Below are 23847 nucleotides of genomic sequence, written 5' to 3' on the forward strand. Positions count from 1 at the left end.
TTCGTTTGAAAGTACCCCTAAGCAAAACAGGTGTGAAAACAATGCTAACTTTTAATGTGTTCCCTTACTTCATGGGTCTCAGTTCTTTGCTGCCTCTTTCTCCCTGCCTGTAAAGAGTTGCCTCACATATTTTGTTCAATGTTATGATTATTTACAGGAGGAAGATAAGTTTAATATTAGTTATTCCTTTGTGGACAAAAATAGAAGTCATCCAACTCTAGAAAAAAAAGCAATATGAATGCTATTGTATTATTTATTGAATGTATAGATTATGTAGGCTTGAAGTTTATTTTTAATATCAATATATAAGGGTGCCTGACTGGCTCAGTCAGAAGAGTATGTGACTCCTGATCTCAGGATCATGAGTTCGAGTTCCATGTTGGGTGTAGAGATTACTTAAATAAATAAAACTTTAAAAACCCAGTATATATACTTCTCTGAAAGGAATAAGAAATTATGTGGCAAGAATAGGTAATTCCTTTAGGTGTATCAAGCCTCTTTCTGCCATATTTTGAACAAAGTGGAGGAAGAAGGCAGCAGGAATTTCCTAGTCTGTCAAGTTGAACTGTAATGTAAGAAGGTGTAAGAAACACCCTATTGATGACACAGGGTGTTTGTGATGTCCAAAGGTATGTGAAAAATCATTTTGAAGATTTATATTTCAGAATCTATATGCTAAATTTAAAAATCATGTTTGTAATAATACTTACCAGATTTGCTACAAGGATCAAATGACTAAATAAAAGAGTGCCTGGCATATAGTGAATACTAAATAAATTATTATTTGTATCAGGTTAGCTTTTGCTTTGTAACGAATGACCCCACATACTAATTGTGGGTCAAAACAACTATTGTTTCTCACAATGCTACAGGCTGTCTGGTGGTTCTTCTGATTAGAGCTGAGTTTACCTGGGCTCACTTATGTGTCTGGTGATCACCTGGCTGTCATTTAATTTATGATGGCCTCAGCTATCATGGTAGACTGTGATTTGGTCTACTACATGAGTTTTACCAACCAGCAGACTAGTTTTCATGATGATGATAGAGTAAGAGATGAGGTGGAAACATGTGAGGATTTTTTTGAAGTCCCTGTTTGCATCCATGTTGCTATAACTCCATTGACCAAAGCAAGTCACATAACAAACCAGAAAGTTAGTGTGGAAGGTACTACCAAAGGAGTATGGATATAGGAAGGCATGAAAGGTTGGTCCATTAGTGTGATCAATATACGTAACCCTTGATTATCACTATTATTTTCATTTAATTCTGCAAATAATTCACCAGTAAGTTACAGTAATAACCTTCTTCCACATTCACTTACTTTTAGTGCACATCAGTCATCTTAGACCAAAATAATCTAGGAATGGTAGAGAACAGACTGTTCACTCTATTTTTTTTTAATTGGGTCTGTTAATAGGAGATACACATAGTGCTTAGCAAAGGGTGAAGCAAGTATGTTTTGCTTTCTCTCCACCACCAACCTTCTCTGCCTCTCATTAGCAAGAGACAATTGCAGATAACAATTTAATACTACTGGGTTATTTTGGAAGATGTTTTCCTTCATGGTGTATCTACAACATTCCTTTAACTAACATGCTACGTAGTTTTGTTTTGTTTTGTTTTTTGCAGGAAGTAAGATTGAGAGAATTTCAGGAATTAGAGCATGATAGGGAAATTACAAGAAATGTATACTGAAATATAGGGAGTGAGTAGAGACTAGAGACACAAAAATTTGTGTGTGACATAAATTACTATAGTTTATTGATATTTCTGGAGTATTCAAAGGTTATAATTAGTTTTTTATTTTTGGGGGGGATCAGTTTTTAGGGTAGCCTTAAAATTAAAAAAAATTTTTTTGGACGTTTCCTGTTATTCTCAGGGGGAAAAATCCACACCAAATATCTGATTTGATAATGAGACTGTGCCAAGTAGCTTGGAGTTTCTTTAGATTAGGAGTTTAGAAGCTTGGCAGGGTTTTAACCCCATTTTGTTTAGGAATAAATAAGTTTCATCATAGAATTAACTCAGGACACTCATGAAATAGAATAAAGGTGAATTTTTCACCTTTTTTATACAAATATAAGCACATATTCCAATGTTTGGGAAGTATAAGAATCTTAACATGATGGGATCTAGAATGATTTGGGGTCTTATAGAGCCTGAGTGACATCATTTCTGGAATCAGTGATCTTTATAGAGTCTTTGGATATTCACGTAGATAGGGCTGAATGTTTACTGATCTCAGGATGTAGCTAGTGGGTTGTTTTGTCTTTAAATATAAATCCTTGGTATCAGGTCGTTTTTCTTACTTATCTTGTTTTCCTAAACATTCAGGCCCAAGTAAGTCTATTTTGGATGAAGGTAGCCTATAGTTGTAATGGCTCTCAGAGCTCCTATCACAAGCAAGAGCCCTGTGTAAGATCTGAAGTGACAAGAAGCCTGTGTTACCCCTCCACTTTAAATGGAGACCACATCAAAAAGGTTGGGGGATAGCCAGAGCAGAACTATCCTATAAACTGGAAAAATCAGATTCTACCTAGATTTCCTTCCACATACACAGCCCAAGAAGATTTATTCCTTTTAATTTCCAAGATTTCTAGAAGCATAAAATTCTGTACTACCCTTTCGTCAAGATTAGATTCTATGCAATATGACAATCTGCTTTGATCAATGGAGAGCTAGTGTGCAGACACATAACTTACAAATGCCATTTGATGATGAAGGCAACTGAAAGAAACAGTTCAAAAGTAATCAGCTTTTGGATCAAATATTGACCAACTTGATTCTTTCATTTACTTATTTGTTCATTTGTTCAGTGAGTGAATCATTCATTCAGTAAACACTCAGTGAGTGCCTATTTCAGTGATCCTTAGTCAAAGGACCTCAGCTCTCTGCATCACAAACTCTTTATAAATGAGCTGCCAGATTTTGGCCAATGCATTAATTTTATTCTGATACAGATGGGAGCATTGTATGATTACAGTGATGGCTGGTTCCTAACACTGAGTAGGTCCTACAGGACAATGCTGAGTGAGACCAACTTGCTGCAAGGGACAACTAACGGTAGTAATGTCAGTGCCTAAGAGAGACCTTTCCCTAGTCAGAGAAGATCTTTGACTTCAGGAATATATGAAAGAGTGTGATCGGGGCTGTAAACAATTTGTCTTCAATAGCAGTACTGTTCTAAAGGGTGACCAAAAGAAGACTGCAATAACTAGAAGGTTTTGTGTTTTTTTTTTAAGATTTTATTTGTTTATTTGAGAAAGAATGAGAGAGAGAGACAGAGACAGAGACAGAGAGAGAAATTATGAGCAAAGTGGGAAGACAGAAGGAGAAGCAGACTTCCTGCTGAGCAAGGAGCCCCATGCAGGACTCGATCCCAGGATCTCTAGATTATGACCTGAGCTGAAGGCAGACATTTAACTGACTAAGCCACCCAGGCACCCAATAACTAGAAGGTTTTATATATGCTCAAAACATTTTATATTTCAGGAGTGAACCTGGTAACCTATTGTTGGCTTCTTCAGCTCATAGTTTAAGTTGTACACAGATAATTATAACAGAGCCGTTGGCAAAATGCTGGGGGTAGGGAATAGAGAAATTTTATTTTTAAATAAGTCACAATAGAACCAGAAGGGAAGTTCAGGGAAGTGATCAAGGTGAGCAAAGGCTGGTCCAGGTGGAGAAAGTTGCAGACAGGGGCACAGACAAGAACCCTCCCTTTCTCCTATTTATTTATATATTTTTGAAAATCATCAGTATGCATTAATTTTTTTGCATTAATACTTTTCGTTAAAAAATTTTTTTTGAGAGAGAGAAAGCATGAGTTGGGGTGGATGGGCAGAGGGAGAGAGAGAGAGAGAGAATCTTAAGTAGACTCCACTTCCAGCATGGAGCCTGACATGGGGCTTGAGTCACAATCCTGAGATCATGACCTGAGCTGAAACCAAGAGTGGGAAACTTAACTGACTGAACCACCCAGGTGCCCTGATATATTATTTTTTAATAGCTTATTATTGTACTTAATATTTTGGTGCTCTAATTATACCTGATTTGGCCAGTGGGACTCTTTTGAGCTGTCTCCCAAGGTCTTGTAAAATGCTCCATTCAGGCCCCCCTTCATGAAAGAATACCATAACTTTGGGTAGAGCACAGGGCCACCAAGTAGAGACTATGCTCTCTGACCTCCTTTGCAGCTAGGCATGGCCATATGACGAGGTCCTAACCAGTAAGATGTGAGCAAAAGTTACGTGTGCAACTACTGAGCCATCTCCTTAGGGACAAAGCCACTACTACCCTGGACTCTCTTTTTGTCAGACAAGGGGGTAGGCCCACTTCAGCCCTGTGGAATAACTGCAATACCCCAGGAGATAGTGAAATAACAAGGTGTTGAGAACATGGGTCCTTGAATGACGTTGTAAAACAGCGCTGTTCTGCTGGCTCTGTGCCACTCACCTCTGGACTGCTTTAGGAGAAAAACTAATTTAAGGTCCTTTATTTTATTCTCTCTTTGTTACATCAGCCTTACCCAAAGTCTTATACAATGCTCAAAGATAGAGTGATATGAAGTGGGAGGATATGTTTAGGCAAATCTTGTAACTGGAACATCCAGAAATGAGTTGGGGAGTGGTGGGAAGTAGGGCTGGAAAGGTTGAAGAGGCAAGAATCAATGTAGTTTTGTGTTCTGGAAAAGTGTGGCCATGTTGGTTTCTCACAACAGAGGAATGAGGAATGATGGGTGTGTAGAATCAGCCTTGGTCTTAAGAGTCCTGCAATGAGGTCTCTTCTCTTCTGTTCTCTTCCCCATAGTGAGCTGCCTCCAAAACAACTAACTACACACTTCACTGCTGGCCTGTCACAGCCTTGGTCCTGAGTCACTGGCCATGCACTGTCATATGCCATACCTCTGCTCTTCCTCCAAACCTCCCAACTTTTCATTTTGTCTTTTATCTTCCAGTTGATAGCTTTACCTTGTCCCTTGAATTTCCTTTGTGAACCAGTTGTTCTGTCGACATCCTGCCTTGTCCCCCGTCTCCTCTACAAAGAACTTCACTGAATACACCACAGATCCTGGATCACAGGTTGGTGAAGCTCTCTAGAAATTTATCACCTTTTTGATCAAGTCTGGGAGACATTCTACTTCTAGGAAAAATTAATGGGATAATCTCTCTGCCTATATTGAATTTTACTGCTATGTTGTTAACAAACTCGCCTATACTTACCTTCCTTCTGGTTGTGGTGGACAATTTGGAAAATATTCGGATAAAATAAGGACTTTAAGAAATCTCATTTCCAATAATAAAGACAGCAGCACTTTTTTTTCTCTCCCAATTTTCTTATCAAATTCTTTAACCACTCTAGTTCCAAGAATCCTCTACCTTCTAATCAGAACTCTTTTGCTTGATGTTGAATGTCAGCAATCTGTGCTTCCACAAAACTAAATATTCACTGCAGCCCCGTATAACTGATGGTTAAATCCATCTTCCCTTCCAGATTCACTTTCTACTTTTCTCTACCCTGCTCTGTGCCCTGGGAGCCTGACCAGTGTAGATTGCATTGACAGGATCTTTGCCTTCTGGTTGCCAGGTGGATTTGGCCATTGGGAGATCCTGGCAGGAGGTCTGAGGGTATAAGGAAAGTGTGGTCAGGGTGTTTATTCCGCATGGCTCCCTTCCTGCTGGGTGGCTGGGGCTTGGCTGCAGAATTGGGTGCATCCCTCTACCAAAGACAACAAGTCCTACCAGATGGCCATACCAGGTATCCATACAGCTCTGCTCTGGGCTTCAGATACTGGTAACTGCTCCCTCCGTTCATTTTTTTGACAGTCCTGGCTTCCCATTACTACTTTCCATGGGGAGCCATGTCTTCCCTTGTTGGTTTCTCTAACTCTGCCCCCTACCTTTGTAGATGGCTTCCTTATTACACTGTTCTCAATATCTAGTTTTGGTGTGCCATCTGTTTCCTGCTGGAAAACTGAACGGTGCAGTGATTAAGCTGGAATTGTATAAAATGCATCAGAGCACACAGACACTGGGTTGGTGCATTAGGTGTATTCACTTGGTCTAAATGGCCTGATTCTTCATCTCATACATTTTTTTGTCATTTCTTAGGTCAGAGAACTAGTTTGTCTAGCTTGACATGGGCATGACCCTAGAATGAATGCTACTACAGGCATTCTGCAGGCAGAGGGAACAACCGTCCCTTCCTCACGGAGTGCTTTTTTTCCCCTCAAGGAACTTTGTCAGCAATCCACTTCCTCCCCTACCCACCTTTCCCTCCCTATCTTCATCTCTCTCTCTCATCTCTCTATGTATCTATCTGTCATCTGTGTGTGTATAGACACATATTTGTGTGTGTGATACAGAATTCTTTTTTTACTGATCCAATCCAAGGTAAATTACATTATGGTGCTTTACCTTTAAATACTTCAGTGCATATTTCCTAAGAATAGAATATTCTCTTACATAACCACAGTACAGTTATCGACTTCATAACTTTACATTGATACAATATTTTTATCTAACCTGGCATCCCTTTTCCAATTTTGTCAGTTGATCTAATAATGTTCTTCTTGGCGCCTCATTCACACGGGATTCTGTCGAGGGTCGGGTATTACATTTAGTTGCATGCTCTTTTAATTTCCTTTAATCTGAAACATTTCCACAGCCTTTTGTATGACACTGACATTTTGGAAAATAGAGTCCCACCCTCCCACACATGTACCTTTCTTTTTAAAAATAGAACAGTCCTCATTTTGAGTTTGTCTGATGTTTCTTGATGATTAGATTGGGGTTATGCTTTTCCAGCTATAATGCTGAATGGGCAAAGTTGTGTCCTTGGCAGGGCACCATATCAGGAGACACGAAGTTCACCAGTGAAAGTAATTCTGATCTCTGCTGAATAATTGTTAAGTTTTATTTTCTCCCCTGAACTAATAAGCAGTCTGTGGGGAGACACTTTAAGACATGTGAATGTCCTGCTTCTCATCAAAATCTCCCCCTGGATTCAGCATCCGTTGGTGTTTCTTGTTGACCTAATTTTTACTCTGTGGCTGCAAAATAAGGATTTTCTGCCCAGGAATCCCTGAGCATCAGGCATTTGGTTCTTAGTTTTCTACTGTAAGCAGAATAACTTTCTCCTCTATTTACTTATATATCTTTAAAAATCGTTGATATGGATTGCTGCATTCCCAGTTTTCAATAGTTTCTTATTGTCCTTAATATTTGCTGTTCTAGTCGCATGCATTTGAGCCAGTGGGATGCCTTTGAGCTGTATCCCCAGTCCTTGTAGCATAGCCATTGTGTTTCATGTGCACACGTCTTTGCTTTCTGGCTTAATACCATGCTCCAGGCTCATCTTACACCTACCCTGCCCTAGAGTTGGAATCAGACATTTTTCTGAGCGGTCCTGGTCTCTTTTTGTAGCAAGCACTGTCTGGGCACTGACTATACTTATAGCTGCTTCTGGGGTGTCTTTGCTTTTTAGCAGGCAGAACAAGGAGACATAAGCATTTATGTGTACTTATTCATAGACATATAACCACATAAAATACATGCATAGGCAGATAAACATGTATATATGTACACACATAACACTTTAGAAATCCTGAGTTTGCATAGTACCTTCGATTCTCTTCCATTCTCACCAAGTTCATTCTTGCCTTGCCATTCTATTTTTGTATGACCCCTCTTGCAATGAGAACCCAACAAAATCAGCACATTTATTCTTTTGCTCAATCCTATATTACATCTAAAATATTTTCCAAATTGTTTCACCTATACCACTGAATTTAATGAATCTATTGTATTAGAGTTTTCCAGAGAAACAGAACAAATAGGATGTGGGGAGAGATGGGGGAGGGGAGAGGGAAGGAGGGAAGGAATTATTTAAAATAGTTGGTACACAAGATTGTGGAAACTGGCAAATTCAAAATATACGGGTCAAGTGAATAGCCCAGAGACTCAGGGAATTGCTGATATTGCAACTGGAATCAGAATTCCTTCCTCTTTGGAAGACTTCAGTCTTTTTTCTCTTAGGGCCTTCAGCTGATTGGGTGAGGCCCACCCACCATAGGGAGGTGGTTCATTTGCTTTACTGAAAGTTTACTGATTTTAAATGTTAATCTCATGTAAAACACACTTTTGCAGTGACATTTAGATTGATGTTTGAGCATATCTCTGGGTACTGTGGTCGAGCCAAGTTGACACATAAAATTAACTATCATACTTACTAAGAAAAAAGCTTTTTAAAAAGATTTTATTTATTTATTCATGAGAGACACAGAGGGAGAGGCAGAGACATAGGCAGAGGGAGAAGCAGGCTCCCCACAGGGAGCCTGATGCAGGACCTAATCCCAGGACCCTGGGATCACGACCTGAGCCGAAGGCAGATGCTCAACCATGGAGCCACCCAGGTGCCACAAAAAAGGAAAGCTTTAAAAAAAAAAAAATCTCAAAGGGAAGTTTGATATGTAACAGAGGAATTGGGAGCACTCCTGTTTAAAAGATGACAGAGAGTAGAACACCCCCCTCTCCTGGCCTTGCTTGCCCTGCGTCCCTGAGAGCTCTGTGTAGCCCAGATTGAAAAATACTCCTTTAGCCCAAAGGAATCTGTGATGTGGGAACTGAAGGCAGTATCACTGGGGAAGGGATCCCTCTGGGAGGAGGGGACAAGGAAGTGGCCTTTGGAGGCCAAATCCTACCTCATCTTTGCCTCCCCACTGTGAGACCACAGCTCACTTTGCTTCTTTTCCCTTGCTAGGATACACAGCAAACAAGGTCTTTTCAAATCCTCCTCTCCCCTGACACTCATACACTTCCTCTTAGCCATATAAGGCAAAGGAATACTATTGATTTTTTTTTTTTCTTTTTAAGTCCAGGGGATGGAGAGTCACTGCTGATATGAGGGATTCCCTAGGAAATTTTGTTATCTGAAAGTACACGGTTATAGTACTCCTCAGATAAATGCTTCTCTCTTGGGTAAGGCAAAGTATTCCAGATAACCATGCCTCCCACGGCCCAGATCTCATGCTTATCTGTTTTGTGCGACTGTGTTAGTTTTGCTTCAGAAGCATTTTATTCTGTTGAGACAGTGGGGAGCAGCTGTTTGATCCCTGGCCGGAGATAACCCTGGAGAGGTTCTGTCTTACGTGCTGGGAATTCTGAGCGAAACGGCCATTCACAGAATCCTTGAGAGAGGAAGGGCTCAGTTCCCACCCGAGGACATCATCGCGTTCCACGCACACACACTCATGGGACAAGAGTTTTAAATGCACAGAGTGTGAGGGCAGTCGTCGGACGGCACAGGGGACACGTGTGCTTCGCTCCTCGTAGCCTCCTGGTCACTGTTTGGTGCTCTCAGTCACAATCCAGGCTGCAGCTGTCCCCTGTCGTTGAGGCACGAGGGTGACGTGGGGTGGGCAGTCAGCCAGGCCATTCCTCGGGGTCCTGGGGCGCTGCATGCGTCACGGGCGGTGACCTGCTTGGAGAAAAAGGGCTGCAGAAGTGGAGGAGGACAGACAGCTGCGGAGAGTTCCTCCCAGCTGCGGAGAAGGTGAGCGGGAGGCTGACGGGAAACCGGGTTTGCTCACTGCTGCCCCTCTTTTCACTGCCCTGAGTGGCACCAGGTAGATCAATGCCTGCCACCCAGATTCAGCACGTCTCTTTTCCAATCAAAATTCTTCAGGATAAGGCCCAAACTTGCTTCTAATCCATGCCGTCCAACCTGATTCTCAGAGCCTTTCCAGACCCTTCTATACCCAGTAACAGTATGTGTCTGCCGCCCCAGACTCTCTCTGCTTCCCCACACATACCTGATTCCCTTGTGATATCATGGCTTTGCATTATGCTCCCGTTCCCTGTCGTGCCCTTCCACACTCTCATCTGGTGAATGCCTCTTCTTCAAAGCTCAGTTCAGACCTCACCTCTCCTGCAACACCTTCCCTGACTTCCTCTCCCTAATTCCTTCTCTGTGTTCCATGGTACCCTGGCCACCATTCTCCCACAGCTATGATTATTCAGTATTGCATCTGCCTGGTTCCCCATGTACATGTGCATTTGTCACTTGAGGCCCTGAGACCCGAAGCCTGTTGGCTCACCTGGGGCCACTCAGCCAAACCCCGTGCCCTGCTGTATTCACAGCCTAGGACCTACAGAATCTTCTCTTCTGCACCTTATGCTGACTGGGGACTCCCCACCTTGCCCTCCTTCCATAGCCTGCTACTTTCATCTGAATCTGTGGCTGGGCGTCTTTCTTCCAGGACTAAGCACACATTTTAGTTCCCGTTGGCACGTGCCCTTTGGTTGTGATTGCTTTTGGGTCTTCCAGGTAATAGCTGCGTGCATTCCAATCAGGCTGTAGCATCGGGTTCCACTTCTGCTGGTAGTGGAGGGCTGTCTCCGAAGAAGGAAGCCAGGCACACCACACTGTCAGTACTAAGGTACGGGAGAGCTGACCCCGGCACAGTGTCTGCCACATAGGAGGGAGCCACTGCTCACTGAAGAGGGAATAAGTAAACCCTGATACTCTCACATGATATCATTTAACCCAAAACTCTGTTAACACTACTGACTTCAGGGGAGTGATTACAGAGGATTCAGGGGAGAAGAGAGAAATGTACTTTCTACTATTCAGATGATGTTTTTTAACTATTTATTTATTTATTTAAGAGCTAGAAAGCAAGCAAGGAGGAGCAGAGGGAGAGAGAGAGAGAGAGAGAGAGAGAGAGAGAGGGAGAGAGAGAAACAGATTTCCTGCTGAGCACGGAGCCAGACATGGGCTCAATCTCCCGACTCGGAGATCATGACCTGAGCCAAAATCCAGAGTCGGAGTCTTAACTGACTGAGCCACTCAGGCACCCCAGGATGATTTTTTTTTACCATAAATATGTTTTAATTAATAATAACAGTAATAACCAGAAATTCAGACAACCATGTCATCAACACGGTGCCTATACTTCCTGTGTTAGTTTGCTAAGGCTGCCATAACTAACACTGGGTGGCTTAAACAACAAAAATGTATTTTCCCACAGTTCCAGCAGCTGGAAGTCTAAGCTCAGAGTCAGCAGGATTGCTTTCCTGAGGCCCCTCTCCTTGGCCTGCTGATGGCTGTCTCCTCCCTGCGTCTTCATGTGCTCTTCCCTCTCTATGTGTCTGTGCTCTAATCTCTTCTTATAAGCACAGCAATCGTACTGGATGATGGTTCACCCTTATCACCTCTTTAAAGACCCTTATCATTAAATACAGTCACATTCTGAGGAACTGGGGGGGGAGGCGGGGGGTTGATGTCAACCTATGAATTATGCGAGACTAGCAGGTATTAATCCCCACTAGTAGGCAGCAGGTGTGGGAGTTTCCATGAAACCTTCCTCCTGCCTCCAGCCTGCCCTGTCTCACCATCAAGAGCAGCGGGACTCGCTACCTCGCCATTCCCTAGAAGACCATCCCGTAGCTCTCCCTAGTCTGATACAACTGAGCCAGGCTGACGTTCATGCAGCTGCGCACACAGTTCTCCATTCTGGCTACACCCAGATTCACCTAAGAAGACTTAAAAATTCTGATACTAGGCTCCCACCATCAGAGATTCTGATGTGGTGGATCTGGGGAACCTCTGGGGCACTAGTGTCTCTAGGACCGCCCAGGAGACTCTGGTATGCAGCCAGGATTGAACATCATGGATATTGACCCTCTCAGGTGTATGGAAGCAGGTAGAAATCCCAAACAAAGACAAGTGCTTCTATGCTCTCTCTGTTGCAGCTGGTGATTGAAGACAGATGGAAGCCAAGACAGCACAGGATTTTGAAGCCAAACTTTAAAATCATTTTTGGGCTGGTCAAAGCTGTTTCTAGAGAATAAATAGTAGAAATCTAGAAAATAAATAGTGGAAATCTAGAACTTCATTTTATATTACTAAAATCATAGATGCTTGATAAAAATTTTTCAATAAGTAAACAAGGAGGTGAGTGAACATGTGAATGAATGAATGAATGAATGGCCACTGCCCAACCATGACATACTCTTCACTAATTCCTTTATGATATGTCTTCTGGATTTGAAGTCTTTGAGTGATTCTGGACAAACAATTCTTCTTTTCATCTCCCCTTTCCTATATACCTAAAGACCACCATTATAACGTCATTAGACAGGTTCCAAGGCCATCAATTATGTAACAGCTTTCCTTAGTTTTAGAATTTTTCTGCTGGCATAGCCATGGGTGTTGAGCAGCTTCCCAGGGTAGAGGAGCACAGTCTTTGCTGTTTCTGCTCCTTCTATCTGTAATTTCTTGAGCCTAAACGTTCCTCTGATTTCTGTCTATTCTGAGAGGCTTTTCAGATGTTTTAAATGCCGTTTTCAATTTTGACCAGTTTTTATACGTGTCTGCTAAGGATTTGCATGACAGCTTCACTCCTCCATGAGTGAAGCCACTGATATCCAAAATTTCTGAGAAATAATAGCAAAGAATCTTTTAATGAGCATATGTTCCAAGCCAGACACTAGACTGAACTCTTTATATGGATTATGTAGCTCTGTGCTGTGGATCCTACTACTATTTTCATTTTACAAAGGTGAAGACTGAGGTTTGGGTTTACCCAATGTCACACATAATAGTTGTCAGAGCCAGGATTCAAACCCAGATCATGGCCTGTGCTTTTAGCCACCACAATATACCTTTTATAAAGAGAAAGAAAGAAAGAAAGAAAGCAAGCATACAAGGTTAATTTGTTAATTTAGTTTACAAATAAGAGTCAAAAATTATCACAGATAGTTTCCAGACAATGGATGCACATATCCCTGGGAGCAGCCATTTACAGTAGTTTGAGAATCTCTGTCAGGAGGTTGACTTGGGACTGAGTCATTGTGATACAAGTTGATTTACCTACTGATGTACAAACACATTAGTGTGGCTCACCCTACACTAGTTGATTTTTGTTAGCTTTACTCCCCACAGGAACTACAGAGCTTGTAATTTTATACATGATAAGATACCACTTCACCCCCAGTAGAATGGCTAAAATGAAATGCACTGATATCAAGTGTGGAGGAGGATATGGAGCAACTGGAACTCCCAGGCATTGCTGGCGGGCATGTAAATGGCATGTTGTAAAGCTATTTGACTCTTTAAACCATGTTCATGTATGATTTTGATAACTACCAATTGCTTTAATTTTCCACATGAACATTTTATAAAAGAAAAACCACATGATCATTTCAATATCTAATCTAAAAAAACATTAGATAAAACTGAACAAAAATTTTCTTGACAAAAATCATTAAGAAAACTGGCAAAAGATGAAACTTGCTTACCCTGATAAAGGGCTTCTACCAAAACTCACCAATAACATCATACATAATCATGAAAAATAAAAAGCATTTCATTACAAATCAGGAACAAAATAAAATACCCACTATATTAGTTTATATATAATATTAATTTATAATAAATTAGAGATCCTATGAGTATAGTAGGTTACAAAAAAGTGAAAAACATATAGGTTGCCAAGGGAGAAACAAAACTGCCACTTTTCACAAATTATATGATAATCTGTAGAAAGTCTAAGAAAATCTATAGTCTAATTATTAGAACTTACCAATGAATTTGGCAAAATCAATTGTGTTTCTACACACTGGCAACAAACATTAAAAACGTTATTGATAAAGATACTGTTTTAAAGATTTTATTCATTTATTTGAGAGAAAGAACATATGTATGAGTGGGGAGAGGGGCCTGGGGAGAGGGAGAGAATATCAAACAGACTGTGCTGAGTGCAGAGCCCAATGTGTGGCTCAATCTCATGATCCTGAGAACATGACCTGAGCAGAAACCAAAAGTCCATCACTTAATGGCCTGTGTTACCCAGGCACCCCTGAAAAGATACTATTTTAAATAGAAACAAAAACACCACAGTACTTAAGAATCAGTCTTCCAAAAGATGTGCAAGAGGACATTTAGAGATAATTCTAAATTGTTATAAAAATTAAAGTCAATGTAGGTAGAAACATTTATCATGTTTTTAGAAGAGAATACTCAATATTTTAAAGCTATCGAATATCCTCAAATTAGTAGTATAAATTATGTGACTCTGATAAAAATTGAATATATTTCCCTCCCATCCCTTTTATTGAAAGGTTAATTCTAAAATGTATATGGAAGCATAAAGGATCAAGAAAAGCCAAGAAAAATTTGGCAAAATAAAAGTTCAGGGGCTCACTTTACTACCTACCTTATTAAAAATCTATAGTAATACAGATAACTATGAAAACAGACCAGTAGAATAGAATAGGGAGTCAAGAAACAGATTTATGAATATGTGGAAATTAAATTAAATTAAATATGTGACAGAGTTATTATAAAGCATATTTCCTGAGCACTCTCATGTTTAGCTTTTCTCTGTCTATAACTTTAAGTGCAGTTTGAATGCAATATAGCCATGAGCCTCAAAGACACTGTGCATAAAGGAAAAACTCTTCTTTCTCTTCTACTCACACAGTCAGTTTTTCTGGCCACCAAATGTGTTTGGGTTGGGGGATTTCCCACACCAACCAATTGGGTGTCCTACAAATTTAACTCAATTCTGACAGTATCTACTGTGAGAACAGCAGATCCCACAGCTTTAGGGCTCAGCTTCACAAGATTGCACCCAGCTTCAGACACCAAGTGCAAATGGTCACCTCGGTTCTAAATAATAAGTAGAACAGTTCATGGAACTCAGGAAAGGTTTACTTACTAGGTTACTGGTTTATTACAAGGATATAATTCAGGAACAGCCAGATAGAAGAGATGCATAGGACAAGCTATAGGGGAAGGGGCAAGGAGCTTCCATACCCTCTCCAGCCACAATCCCAGCATCTCCTTGAGTTCACCAACCTGAAGCTCTCCATACCTTAGAGATTTTTATGGAGGTTCATTATATAAACATGACTGATGAACTCATTGGCCATTGGTGATTGAACTCAATCTCCAGCCCTTCTCCCCTCCCTGGAGGTGGGGAGGTGGGGCTGAAAGTTTGAACCTTCTCATCATATGGATGGTTCCCCTAACAACCAGCTCTAGCCTTAGCGGCTTTGGAAAAGTTATTTCATTTTGTAAACTCAGGTGTGGTTGAGAGGGGCTTGTTAGGAAAAACACCTTTATTATTCTTACCACTCGGGAAATTCCAAGGTCTTAGGAGCTCTGTGCCAGGAATGCAAGGAAGATCAAATATATATTTCTTATCATGAATCACAATATTACATGCTGCTTGCTTGAAAGTTACTCATCTAACTTGCTAGCACCTTCCAAAAACCCCCTCCCCCATCATCACCGACTATCAAGTCTTCTCTTGCCATTACATTACATTTCATGGGAAACTCAATTTACTTTTTTTCAAAATGTTGCTTATTATTTTTATAAACTTGTTCTCATTGTCTAGTTGAAATGTTTTTCTCTCAAACAACTTAGGTAATCTCAGTTTACCTATGTATTATACCTCTTCACTACTAGAAGTAGGACAAATGTTTTTATTCATTTAATAGCTTTTCCCTTAGCAGCAGAGTTTTTAGGAACAACCTTGCCCATTTGGAGCAAGGCAGAGAAGTATATGGCAGTCGTGGTCTTTTTCTTGAGGTGGCAAGGATGTCCTATCACATTTAGAAGGCAGGAAACAAGATAAACAGAGCAGAGGAAAAAACAAAAAGAATGAAAGAATCTGGGACAAGAAATTAGAAGACTGGTACCTTAAAATGATGAAGAGAAAGCATGTTTTCATTATAGTTCTTTTATCCAAAGGTCCACTGTGCTGACCAAGTCATTGCCTGAGTGTGTGTTTATGGAAGAGAGTTGGCATTTTCGCATCACAGCGTCCAGGAATTGGGCTGACTCTATCAGCAGGGATTAGAACAAACCATCTATAAGGAATAGATCCATCTATAAGGAATGATTCCTTGATTTAACAAGTGGTTTGCAGTAGAGGCCAACCTGATTACTCCCCACTCTCCCACTTAATGAGAAAGACACAGTCTTTAAAAATATGTTTGGTTTTTAAGAGGCAAATGGTTAAGATTATTAAGAGGCACACGAAACAGTGATTCAATGGGTCAAACTAGATAGTGACTAGTATTATAGTAAGAGGTGCTTGTGAAGTGCTGTGAGTTCTTACTACACACTAGGTACTCCACCTGTGTGGAATCCTCACCACAGCACCATAAGCCTGGGGCTGGTATTATCCCATTTTATAACTAAGGCCACTGACACCCCATTAAGGAACATGCTCCCCTCACAGAGTTAGAAAGTGGCATGAAGGAACACATGGGTGGCTCAGATGCCTTTGGCTCAGGGTGTGATCCCAGGATCAAGTCCTACATCAGCCTCCTACAGGGAGCCTGCTCCTCCCTCTGCCTATGTCTCTGCCTTTCTCTCTGTGTCTCTCATGAGTAAATAAATAAAATCTTTAGAAGACAGACAGACAGACAGACAGACATGAATTCCAATCAGGTTTTCAGATTTCATAGGACCTGAGAGCTAGTTTTTGGAAGAAAGAATGGATGATCCAAAGAACTTATCACATGCTTCTGGGGAGACATTCCCAGGAAACGGGGTAAGAGAAAATCAGGGAAACATTTTGCCTTTTCTAGAACTTGAACACATAACCTGGCTTCATGGGAGATTGCTTGTTCTATTTAGATGAAGTTGTCTGCTTCTGTATGGGATGACTGTCCTCCTGATGACAGCAGCGGCTCAGGGGCAGAGGGGAGGTGTGAGAACCAGGAGATGGCTGTGGAAGCCCCAGTGCTGCGATGGCAGGTACTTCTGAGGGCACAGAGCCAACACCAGGTATCATGGTGACCAGAATGCACACCTCTGACTGACCCTCTCCTATTAATGGCCCCCCACTCTCCTTTCGGAAGTGTAGACTGTATAACTTTAAAATGCAGGAATTTCAGGTTGAACAGGATGCATGGGAGGTTCCCTCCCACATAAGGGGCCTCGCAATCATGCCATTCAGGGTACTTCTGCCCAGCCAGAGGTCAGACCCAGGCCACCCAGCTCAGTTAGCACCATTCCCTAGGGAAAAGTGCTTCATAAGTGCTTGTTATGTAACAAGCCTCTTGTTACAGAGGTCACTGGCTGACCAGCATGTTTGTCGTCCCCGGGGGCAATGAATCTGCCCGTGCCTTTCCTAGCACATCGGGTGACACACATCTATTTAAGAACATCTTATGAGAAAAGAAATAATACCACAGTAGGTGTTGCATTGCAGTTGTGAGATGCATCTCAATTTCAGAAAATTAAGATGTGAAAAAAGTTGAGTCATAGAAATATCAAAAGTTGACAAATATTTTCCTTTGCCAGGGTCCCTGCTGTGCTGTAAGAGAGACCAGAGACTATTTACCATGACGTCTCTTTTCTCTATTCCCAATCATAAATTGGAGCCCGTGTCAGAAACTCAGAGCCTCTCACATCTTATGTTTGTGTGGGAGTGGAGTCTGCTTGCCAGGTAGGATGCTGAAAATTAGTGATGTCACCCAATTAAGGGAAACTTTGCTCACTGTGGCCCTTTGTGACATTTTTGTCCCACTCCTGCTGAAGAAATTGGCCCTGCATTAAGGTGATGACTCTTTTCCACGCCTCATCCAAAGAACAGGTGCTCACAGGGCTTCTTTGAGAAGCCAGGAGGGTTGTTTCCACTGTGGCAATCAATCAAGCACTCTAGGGTGGAAAACGTAGTCACTGAATGTTCTTTAGCCTCTCTCTGTCACTCTGTGTACCTCCACAGAGCAGCCTCCACGACAGGGGATTGACTCCTACTAGTCTGTCAGGAGAGGGGGAAGAGAAGGGAGGGAGATCCTAACCCTTCCATTTATTCTCTCTGCTTTCAAAGGAGTTCTGAATGATTAGGGCATTTTATCTGGTACAGGTAATTGAAGGTACAATTCAAAATGGCTAAGATGACGGAGAAATTCAACATATATAACAAGATTTTCCAAGGTAGGACAGTTCTGGATTTGGTTACTTCAGAGGCTCACTGATGACACCAAGCATGTGGGCCACTGCTTCCATCCTTCTCCTCAGCCATCTTCAGCATCTCAATTGTTCCATCTCTGTCCTAAGAAAGCTGCAGGATCAGCAGACATCATATCATGATGGAAGCAGAAAAGGGAACCATCTTTTCCCATGTCTCTTAAAGAGCTGAGAACTTTGTCCTTATGCCCCACCCTCCCAGGAGATACTCTCTCATCCCATTTGTGAGAAGAGGATCACATGCGTTATCACTGAAACAGTCACTCTAGGAGGAATGGAAACCTCTGTGCTGGGCTTAAATCAGTCAGGATTTATGTGATCACTTGAGGAGAAGGGGATACCTGAACAACACAGAGGTATGGGGAGGGGAACTCCTGGTTACCAACCCACTGTGTCTGCTACAAAGTTCTACAGCCAATATGACACCCTGAAACTTAAGAAAACTGGCCTAGTTCCTGAAAGGATTTGTTGAAAGTATTTCATTATGGAAATTCTGGCCTGCCCTTGTTTTGGTCAAGTTTACTGGGATATAATAAGGAATTCCTAGTACCCCAGAGGTACTGGGGGATGTGCTATCCTATAGAGGGTTCGTAGGGTGGCATCTCCAAAGCTATACTTCATTCTATTTTCATTTTTCTAAAATACAGACCTAAGCAAGTCAAAGCTCAAACAACCAAGTGGTATTCCCACCAGTTTCTGAGCCATCTCTCTCCTCATATCTTATTTTCTTTTATGTATGAAAACTCAGGGACGCCTTTTTCATTTCAGTTCCCTTTCTCCTCCTTTCTTTTCAGTTTCCCTTGTCTTTGCTGTGTTTTGAACACCCTTCTCTCTTTGCCTGACTGATAAACTCCTGCACATCCTTCAAGACCCAAGTCAAATGGCAAAATTCACTCCTTTCCTTTAATTTCTCCTTGATTTGCATTTCCATAGTTATTGCCATCATTGTTCTAAAATCATCCCATTGCTCTTACAGCCTCCTGACAAGTTTCTCTGCCTCTTCTTGCTCCCTCTACTTGATTTTCCACACTACAGAATATTTCTAAAGTACTAATCTATTTATGTCACTCTTTTGCTAATGTCCTTCATGGGCTACCCATAATGCCTGGGATGAAGTTCTGTAACATAGCTCATAAAAACCATGTTGATTAGTTAGAGTATCTGTCTCTTCCCCCTCACATTAGGTGCTTTGCCACACCAAGTGATCTGTGGCTTATGAGTGTGCTATGTTCTTTTCACCTCCTACATTTGTGCAAATCCTATTGCCTATGCTAGGAATGCTCTCCTTCACCAACCCTCCAGGCTTCTGGTCTCAGTTGCCAGATTTAATGCCTGCAAGTCTTGGTGGGTGCTCTCTCATACATTTGTAAAGTTAGCATAAAACTATCACTTCAGGGCAGAAATAGAATGATTTTGCAGTCTTGGTTCAGTCTTAGGCACAGTGATTAAAGCTGCAAGCCTTCACTTTTGCATGAAACCATCATTTTAAAAAGTTCCTAAAACTTTCAGAATTTGTGGACCATTTACTTTGTCTACGAATCACACAAATCAACAAAAGTAAACATTTTTAAAAGATTCACCATTTGCCAGAGTTATAACCATCATAATAAAAAAAATGAAACTAAAGCCTAAGGTTAACTTACTATTGTTATTAGTAATAGTTTCATATCAGTAAGAAGGATGATACCTGTTTACTATCTTTCACTAAGAGATCTGCAGATACTTTGAGCCATTGACCAGATTTTACATCTAGTTTATATCTCTTTGTTCTGTTGAATTACAACATTCTAACTCGACGATGAAAGGTTTGGGAGATAGTCGGCAAGTGTTTGGGGTATCTTCTAAGTGCTTCAGACTTCTCACTAAGTGCTTTCTCTACTCCATCAGTGATAAACTAGAAGTCCAAGGTTGGATGTTTCACCTTGGGAGATAGTGATGGATGCATTATTAAATCCAATCTGAGTGAGTTCAGCTTCAGAAAGTATTTCTTCTTCTTCTTTTTTTTTTTAGCATGTTCTTAAAATTTAAAAATATGTTCATTATGGAGGATCAGTTTATTTCTCCAGTGAGTGAAGAAAATCATCTAGGATTGGAAAATATTGAAATACTCAGCGACCAAATCACTTATATGATAATTCAGTCTTTTTAAAGGCTTAGCCTCAACATTAAAAACCATTCTATTTCTGCCCTGAAGTGATACTTTTATGCTAGCTATTCAATATGTCAATAATATTGTACATATAATATTGGGAGAAATCACTTGAGATCATAGAAATAGTCTTCATGAGGGGAACCATACATCTCATGTGAGGATTTTTCCCCATGACAGTGTAGAAAAGTGGGAGTTTTAAAGTCACTGCCCATTTTTTCTCTCCCACAGAGCATGCTGAACAGTTTTATTGCTAGTGGATATAATTGGGTCATATTAATACTTGCCTTTATTTCTTTCAACCCCAAATCAAGATCAGGAGTTACAGCACTGAAGCCAATGAAGAACATAGTAATGTGGAGACAGGTATTCAGGAGCAAATTCTTTCATTCACATGAAAACTCCCTTGCTGGTTGTCCCCAGCTGTCAACACTGACCCAGTGCACTTTTCACATTCCACATCACTTTTTGCAAGGAGTTTTCAATGAATGAGAATCTCTTTTTTATGGGAACATGCAATTTCAGTAATAAGTGCAATAAGCCCATCAAATAATTCTTCTTCATAGATGGACAGCATGTATGCCTAGTGTGGATTCATACTTAGTGTATCAGTAGTTACATCTAACTGGAACACACACACACACACCCGCAGAGCATGAATGTGTGACAGCACCTCTACATCATATGCCATCATCATTAGGTGGCATCCAATGGTTCTTTTTGATAAAGGAATTATGTCTAATAGCTCATTCTGTTTTTTTCTCTCAAACACTGGATTTTTGTATCTACAGAAGCTTTATAAACCTCTTAGCCAAATAAAAGTCAAAAGTATGGCCTGGATCTAATTTTGCAATGAGGAGCAAAATGATTAATAATGTCTTAGTAATATTGGTCTCTGCTTTTAATGACAGAATAGATTAGTTTCCTTCTGATATGCAGTGTTTAGGGCTTGTGTTAGAAAAACTTCATTAGTCTACTATAGAGATCACTCTTCTTTATTTGAAAATTATGGGAAAGTTCTGCTGACTTCATATCACTATTTGACAAAATTTCAAAACAGTGTGTCAAGGAAAAGTGATAAATGAATTATTAGTCAAATAAAATGCAGTATAATTTTTTCATCACTGTATACTTCCTTTTTGCATTTTCTTCTTAGATTGCACATAGGAAATTATCTCATTTGCAGGTCACCTTGAACCAGAGCATATAAACTCGCATTCTATATTTTGCACTGAATTTCTGATCACCATTCACATGTTATATAAATTATATACTTTTCATATATAATTTATATATTATATAAATAACATTAGAACATTTTTATGAGTTCTTATATTTATGATACATTTTTATCATTATTTTTCATTTCGGAAAGCAACTTTGAAACTCTGTTCCATTTTTATCAATTACTATTATTTTTAATTTTTTTATTTTTATCAATTAAATAATAAAATGAATAATAAAGTTAGATATGAACTCATTCTCCTGATAATGCACAGCTCAAGTTTTAAGAATGAATTGGTTATTAAGACCATAACAGCATTTCTGGGAAAAATCACAATCTTTTATTTCAAATTTGTGAAATGTATATTGAGCCAAAATCTTTTTGCTTTTCCCTCTGAACCAGCCGGGATTAGCAGTGTTCTGAGAGCACATTTTTAGAACAGTGCCTCAAAGGGTAGGCCCACTAGTGGCCTATATATTGACCTCTGCTGGCCAGAAAGGCATAAAAATTACAGGACTGATAAGTTATTCTCCTGGGTGTCATGCTGAAATATCACTTTAGCACAGAGAAAACCACAATCTCAAGTGTGGAGACTGGATAACTCAAGAAAGGAGATTGTCCGAGTTTCCTTGGTTACAACAGTGGTGATTCACAGACCTGGCAGACAGACTAGAAGCCCTCTCTCTCTCTCTCTCTCTCTCTCTCTCTCTACATTGCAGGAATGGAGAAAGCTCTGCCTGTCAGGCAATGATATTAGGCACCAGAAGCAACCATGGAATGTATGAAGTGCAGGATTCTGTGAGATTTGACTACAAAACAGTGAAACTGGTTTTGCAAAGCATGGCATGAAAACCAATCTTGTTAATTTAATCTATCCATTTATTCATTCATGTATTGATCCTTCAATGTACATGTACTGAGAGGCCATTTCTCTTGATTCAAACTTACTACAATCTCTGTCTTTACCTTCCCCACCCCACCCTATTTACTCCCTTCAGTAAGTTTATGCACCAGAGTTTGAGTCTCAGTTTTTAATCAGTTTTTTTCAAATTGAAGTATAATTTACATACAGTGTATAGATTTTAAATATAGGTTTGAACTGTTTTGACAAATTGATATCAAAGAAGCAGAACATTTCTATAATTTAAATTTTTAATTACAGTTATTATAGTATTAGTATGAAGAAGCACTTTTGAATTAACATCTACCAGGATGCCTGGGTGGCTCAGCAGTTGAGTGCACCTGCCTTCAGCTCAGGGCGTGATCCTGGAGTCCCAGGATCGAGTCCCACATCAGGCTCCCTGCATGGAGCCTGCTTCTCCCTCTGCCTGTGTCTCTGCCTCTCTCTCTGTGTCTCTCATGAATAAATAAATAAAATCTTTAAAAAAATGAATTAACATCTACCTGGTCATATTTATAGGCCTCTTAAATAGTGTATGAGGTATGGCTGAAGAGAGAATTACTGAACTAGAAGACAGATTTGAAAAATTACCTAGAGGGCACCTGGGTGGCTCAGTTGATTAAGCGTCTGCCTTTTGCTCAGGTCATGATCACGGAGTTCTAGAATCAAGTCCCACATCGGGTTCCCTGCTCAGTGGGAGTCTGCTTCTCCCTCTGCCTCTCACCCCACTCATGCTCTCTCTCTCCCTTTCTCTCTCATTCACTCTCTCTGTGTCTCTCTAATAAACAAATAAAATCTTTAAAAAAGAAAAATTACCTAGAGTGTAGCATATATACACAAAGGAATGGACAATAGGGAAGAGAGATTATGAAATGCTGAGGCTGTGTATCCAGAATATACAAAAAACACTTAAAAGTCAATAATGAGAAGACAGATAACTCAATATAAAAATGGGCAAAGGATTTCAAAAGATATTTCCCTAAAGAAAATATATAAATGGCCCATAAGGCACATAAAAAATGCCCAGCCTCAACTAGCATTAGGGAAATGCAAATTAAAATCAAACTAAGATATAATTTCCCACATATTAGGACAGCTATAAGAAGATGGAAAGAGGGATCCCTGGGTGGCGCAGCGGTTTGGCGCCTGCCTTTGGCCCAGGGCGCGATCCTGGAGACCCGGGATCGAATCCCACGTCGGGCTCCTGGTGCATGGAGCCTGCTTCTCCCTCTGCCTGTGTCTCTGCCTCTCTCTCTCTATCTCTCTCTCTCTCTGTGACTATCATAAATAAATAAAAATTAAAAAAAAAAAAAAGAAGAAGATGGAAAGAGTAAGTATTGGGAAGAATGTTGAGACACTGGAATACTCATGCCAAAATGGTATAGCCACTGTGAAGAAAAAGTTGGGCAGTTTTTCAAAAAGTTAAACATAGAGTTACCATATGACCTTCCATATATACTCCTAGATAAACACCCAAAATAATGAAAATATATGGATAAGTCCTCACAAAAACTTGTATACGAATGTTTATAGCAGCATTATTCATAAAATCCCCTAAATGGAAACAACACCAATGCC

At 40.4% G+C, this 23847-nt stretch overlaps 1 long non-coding RNA gene across 1 annotated transcript; it reads left to right on the forward strand.

The window, feature by feature from the left end:
* Positions 1-16657: 16657 nt before the first annotated feature.
* Positions 16658-18432, forward strand: LOC119867155. The gene is made up of 3 exons (XR_005382541.1): positions 16658-16776; positions 17326-17470; positions 17891-18432. It is a non-coding gene; the product is annotated as an uncharacterized LOC119867155 (long non-coding RNA).
* The last annotated feature ends 5415 nt before the right edge of the window (positions 18433-23847 follow it).

This window comes from Canis lupus, chromosome 32 (genome assembly GCF_011100685.1).
Source record: "Canis lupus familiaris isolate Mischka breed German Shepherd chromosome 32, alternate assembly UU_Cfam_GSD_1.0, whole genome shotgun sequence".
Lineage (NCBI taxonomy): Eukaryota > Metazoa > Chordata > Mammalia > Carnivora > Canidae > Canis > Canis lupus.